A 5975-nucleotide genomic window follows, 5' to 3' on the forward strand; every position below is an offset into this window, starting at 1 on the left:
AACGGGTGACAATAATGCCCAAAGATTTAGCTCTTGCACGTCGAATGAGAGGACAAAGAGATTGAATTTGACTTTTAGGTAATTTTGCCAATGTAAGATATCTTTTTGAAATATAACGAGTCGTGGCTTTTTCAAATATAACGAGTTGTGTACATTTTTTTAAAGTGATAAGTAACGCTAACTAGAGAGAGGAAAAGAGAGAGAGAGAGATGTGGATAAAAGAACTGTCAACCAAGTTTGGTTGATTGAATAACCAAAATAACATTGTATTCTTATAATTTTGGTATAAATAAGCTTTAATTAGGCTTTCTAGAGGCCTGCCGCAGAGGCGCGCGAGAAGTCAGAACTAAATGCTAGTTCTGACTTCTTGCGCGCCTCTACGGAGGCCTCTAGACAGCCTAATTAAAGCTTATTTATACCAAAATTATAAGAATACAATGTTATTATGTTTTTATTGATGGAGATTGGACTGAAAAAAACTCTATATTTTGATTCAGAGAATTACACAAGTGTATCACAAGATAGAACCAATCATATACTATCTATCGTAGAATAAACTCAGTATAGAAGTTGAAAAGTACCAGTTAAAATCAATTTCCATTCGAATTTTGAAATAACAATGTACAAAGATGTGATATATCTCATTACATATTTGAAGGAGTTAATTACAAGATTTATGCATCTATTGACTGTTTGAGCCATCTAAGATATGGCGAGCAATGTTTTCTCGGCGCTCTTGGGCACAAGGAAGCTGTTTGTGCAGCACATCCCAAGCAATTTGTTCCACATTGCTTAGACCTATAGCTTGTCTTAAGGCCACATTACAAAGCACACGATCATGAATGTGTGTCGCAAATGCAACACTGGCAGAGATTTATTTACAAGATATATAACTTGGGAGGCTTGAGATATGGTTGACATGCATAGGATGCGGCTCATTGCTTTCATCATTGACACCCAAAATTGACCACAAGGAGTGTACTCCTTGTGGATTATCGCAAAGCCGTCCTCGGGGAGGTTGCCAAGGTAATGCGCAAGAGACGACTGCCATCCAAAAGCTTGGTGCCTACCATCTCCTCCCCGACCTGCATGCTCATCCAGCTCCACAACATTCTACAAAGAAATCAATAGGTAAATAAGATTCATAATGCAACAATGAAAATTAACGTAATCACAAAACAAAAATCAATTAATACCTCTTGTTTTTTGTCGTCTTCATTGTTTATGCCTTTGCTGTCAAGAGAAATAGATGAATTGGGAGCCATAGCGACACTCTCAAGTTCATCTATATGAACAGGCATAGGAGTGCATTGGGCTTCAAGCAATGCGCGTGTAGCTATAAACTCATCCTCCGACACAGATGAGTGCGGTGCATCTGTCACCGCCACCATTGCCAACTCCACTGTATCTACCACACTCTCTGGAAGGGGAAGGAGGCTTCGATCCAAAGGATTGGAAGAGGGGTCAATGGCAGAGGACTCTACAGTGGCACAGAGGATGGACAGACACTCATCCATGCGGATGTCAAAAGTCTTTTCAAGATCATGTAAAAACAAATATTCCTCCCCATCTATCACAATTGGGGAGAGGTGTTTAAAAAAAACCTCCGGAGTTAATGTCTCCTCCGGCGCATTTGCAGCGGGCTTAAAGGATGCTTCTGCACCCTCATCACCCATGGATTTGGCAGCGTCCATGACACCTCCTGGGTGGGTTAGGGCAAGAATATTTCCCTCTTTGCTTGCATCCCAGGGCGCTGTAATGGCCTCCTTTGTGTCCTTGACAACACCCCCAAGGCGCAAATGAGGCAAACTCACCATCAGATCTTTCAAGCTCCTCTGCAAGAAGAAACACAAAAGCCGCCAAGCGACTTAGAAACTGGGTGCCGACCTTCTTCTTTTTCAAACGTGAATCTTCAATGTACTGACCTACCTCACCTGCAATTACACAAAATCGTTGAAGTCGCTGGGTGAAAGGCCGATCGCCTTTGTGTATGTAGCAAAGCAAATCGCATGGAATCCACAATTCCTCATGTCCGACAATTGGTACAGCATACTTGTCGAAGTAAAATTCAAAAAATTCTAAGATAGGTTGTTTAGGTGAATAGTTGCATTCACTTCAGGGAATTGGGTGAAGAAATTGTGAATATGGTCACGATCTTTCCACTCGGTTGTTTGTAAAAATGCTTAGAAGCGTTGTAACGCCGTGGCTTCGGGAGGGGTGGAGGAGGATGCCATAATGCTAGCTCTTAAAGTAGGAATGCAAAGAGTGTTGGAGCTCAAATGAGAGTGTGAACAGGCAAAGAGTGTAAAAATGGTAGGGTTTAGGAGGCTTTATATAGCACGCCCCCCCCCCCCCCCCCCCCCCCCTCTCCCAAAAAAAAAAAATCAATAATTAAAATATTAAACAATTTTCATTAAGTAACACAAATAACAAGAAGTTATAAAAAACTTACAAACTAAATTACAATCATTTAACTCAAAAAACACATCACTACAACTTTAAGATAATGTGCATTGCCAAAATTTGATACAACCATCTGCTTGAACTTACAATTGTGATATTATAAAAAATTTAAGTACAAAATATAACTACTCTAATGATAAAATCAAATTCTCTTCCGTCGTCCACGCCTTTTCAATTTGAATCGTGCTCTCCATGCGGCTACCAATCTAGCAAAAAATAAATAAATTAGCATACCCAACTTAGAGCAGGGAATAATAAAAAAAACATAAATATAACCTAATTAAGAGAGAAAAATCATTCACCTTACGTCGTCCGATGCAAAATTTTGTATCTTCTCGATGCTCTAAACCCATTATTACTAAGTGCTCCCGCACATTGGCCAATGTCCAATGCTTGTTCACTTGGACGGTTTCAGCGGCACCACTCGACAATTTGATTGCAATATCAAATACCTCAATTGTAGCATTGGTGGATTGCAATGGAATCCATTCACCAAGCTTGCACGTCCACCTTTCATAGAAGTAACGCACGTAAAGAGTGGAGCGCACCTTGATGAAACGGATAGCAATGCCAAAACTTCCAACCTGACATCGAAAGCGATCTTCGTTGTGAAGTCCTTCAAGATACCCCCACTTCTCCCCAAGGATGGCTTCCAATGTATCGTATTGTAGATCTTTGCAAACATACATAGTATTTGTATGATGGAAAGGCAAAGATCCAAAGATGCTAGCGAAGACATGACGAGGACAACACCATCCAAGCCCAACTGAACGCGAGGCTTTTCCAAATTTTAATGATGCTCTCACATAAGCTACAATCTTGGCTTTCAAAGACATTACAGTGAATGCATCTGGCTTTGGCCACTCCATGCTATGGAAGGTTGTAGCCTCCAAAGGTTGTAGCTCTCCGTGGCCTTCCTCATCTGTAGGTACAATGTACTTGTGGGTGTAGAAGAACACCCTCTCTCATGCAAGGTTTGATGAAGTTGTGTTGGAGAAGAGCATATCCCCAAGACTTGCATGCATGGCCGTAAATGTGCCTGAAAGGCACGAGAGTGGTTGCTCCTCCACAAGTCTAGAAGGAAAAAAATCTACATAGAAACAAAATAGTCCGTGAGATGTAAAAAGTCCATTTTTTTTGTTACCACCAAAACCATTGAAGTGCAAGGGACATACAATTACAAGGAAAATCCCTTGGGTTGGTGATCCCTCGTAGATTGCCACCGCACCCTTGTCTCTTACTTGCTTGAAGCCTAGTAGTCTTCCCTTCCAATGGAGATCAACGTTTGTTCTTTCACGAACACGATGGGGACCGATTGCGGATGGTTACATGTAGACCCACGCACCTTCTTGAAAAAGATGAGGTTCCCATTGCTGCTCCTCATTCTTCGAGTTGTGGAGAACCATACTTTGAATGATGGGTTTGGGGCGTCTATTTTGACCATTGTTTGCCATGGATGCTTAAGTGGGAGCTTGAAATTGCAATGGAGAGCTTGGGGAAGGAGGAGGGAGACAAAGTTTAGAGAGAGAATGGGAGCTTATAGTTGTAATGGAGAGCTTGAGGAAGGAAGAGGGAAACACAGTTTAGAGAGAGAGTGGGAGCTTAAAGTTGCAATGGAGAGCTTAAGGAAGGAGGAGGGAGACAGTTTAGAGAGAGAATGGGAGCTTATAGTTGTAATGGAGAGCTTGAGGAAGGAAGAGGGAAACACAGTTTAGAGAGAGAGTGGGATCTTAAAGTTGCAATGGAGAGCTTGAGGAAGGAGGAGGGAGACAGTTTAGAGAGAGAGTGGGAGCTTAAAGTTGCAATGGAGAGCTTGAAGAAGGAGGAAGGTGTAAGAGTTTAGAGAGAGAGTGAGAGCTTTGTGTTATGGAAAGGGGCTATGGAGGAAGGGAGTCTTGGAAAAAAGGTTCTAGAGTGAGAAAATGACTTTTTGATCATAGGGTAGGTTTGGGGGGAGTTTTGGATGGAATATTTTATTTTATTTTATTTTCATTTTGAAATTTTAGGGTTTTTGTAAAAACGTATTTGTGGACCCACCACTCCCCCCCTCCTTTTTTTCCCCTCCCTCTTTTACCCATCCACCTCCCTCTAGGATACAAAGCAATAAATGAGTGGACAACCCTATTATTCTCTCTACTTTCTTAGGTTCTAGACTTATATACATTTCTCTCTTCCTATTGGCTGGAGCCTAATTAACCTTAATCCTATATGGCCCAAAGAGAGTCCACATTTTCCTAATGAGTAGATTACCCACATTCTTGAATATGTTCATTGGATCGAGCAAGTGATTGATCATGAGTCGGGGCCAGTATGGTAACTCATACCATAGAGATAGTCTCTTCATCCCTAGGGGCAATCCGTCATCACAGATCTCCTTCTGCTTAAACCATGCTTGTGCAGACATCCTCGATGGATCTCTTCCCAAAAAGCCGTTGTGTAACACATGATTCTCTTGAAGATACGCTTGATGACCTTTGTAGATTTTCTTCTTCAATGAGGGCGTCCTACGTGCATTTAGTCTAGTCCACATGTGACACATGCTATGTATCCGCTTGTTTGAAGCCCTCTAGGTATACACATGATAATAGATCAGCTTGAGAAAAACCAAGATTTATAGTGTCTGAGTGAGGAGTATAAATAGATCACCTGAGAATTCTATTAGTCCAGCATAATCATGCATGGTCTACATTAGAATACCTCTAATCAAAGCATTCCGTCGACCTATGTGTCGGCTCATATCCACCACTTCAATGCCAATCCACAATTTTTGTAGATCTTCCAATAGTGGACGAAGATACACATCCATATTCTTCAATTTATATTGCCCCGGTACAATCAAGCCTAGCCATAGGTGCCCCTTCTTGGTAGTCAACCACGGGGGAATGTTGTAGTTGACGATGACAACAGGCCATACGCTGTAAGATGTTGATCTTTGACCAAATGAATTTACACCATCCATAGCCAGGCCTAAGCACAAATTTCAAGCTTCTCTGGCAAAATCTGACCATGTCCATCTATATGTTTCTAGGCTGCACAATCTGTAGGAATCCGTAGCACACCATCCGAAGATTTATTCTCATCATGCCATGATGCTAGGGCGGCCATGGACTTACATTTGAAGAAATGCTTGATGCAAGGAAGCAAAGGAAAATGTCGCAAAACCTTTTGCGAAATTTTTGTTCCGTGGAGATCTACTCGATATCTCTCGGAATCACATTTCGGACACTTCTCCATGTGTATGTATTCCCCTCTGAAAATAATGCAGTCATTAGGACAAGCGTGGATCGAATTGTAATCCATCCCCAAGTTTTGTAAAATCTTTCTTGCTTCCTCTCGGGAATCTGGCATCACATTATCAACTGGTAGTATGTGCTCTTTGAGCAATCTACACAACATAAAAATACGGTACAATTGTGTAAAAATCTATCAGATCAATATACATTTAGAATTTTATTGAAGTAAATTAATTGTAATAGACCACCTAAAAAGCACTGTGACACTAGTGTCACTCC

The 5975-nt window shown here is 41.3% G+C and overlaps 1 pseudogene; it reads right to left on the bottom strand.

Moving 5' to 3' along the window:
* Positions 1-1825: 1825 nt before the first annotated feature.
* LOC147442732 (uncharacterized) lies at positions 1826-5143 on the bottom strand (annotated as a pseudogene).
* Positions 5144-5975: the final 832 nt, after the last annotated feature.

This window comes from Adiantum capillus-veneris, chromosome 14 (genome assembly GCF_014529385.1).
Source record: "Adiantum capillus-veneris isolate H3 chromosome 14, ASM1452938v2, whole genome shotgun sequence".
In the NCBI taxonomy this organism is placed as follows: domain Eukaryota; kingdom Viridiplantae; phylum Streptophyta; class Polypodiopsida; order Polypodiales; family Pteridaceae; genus Adiantum; species Adiantum capillus-veneris.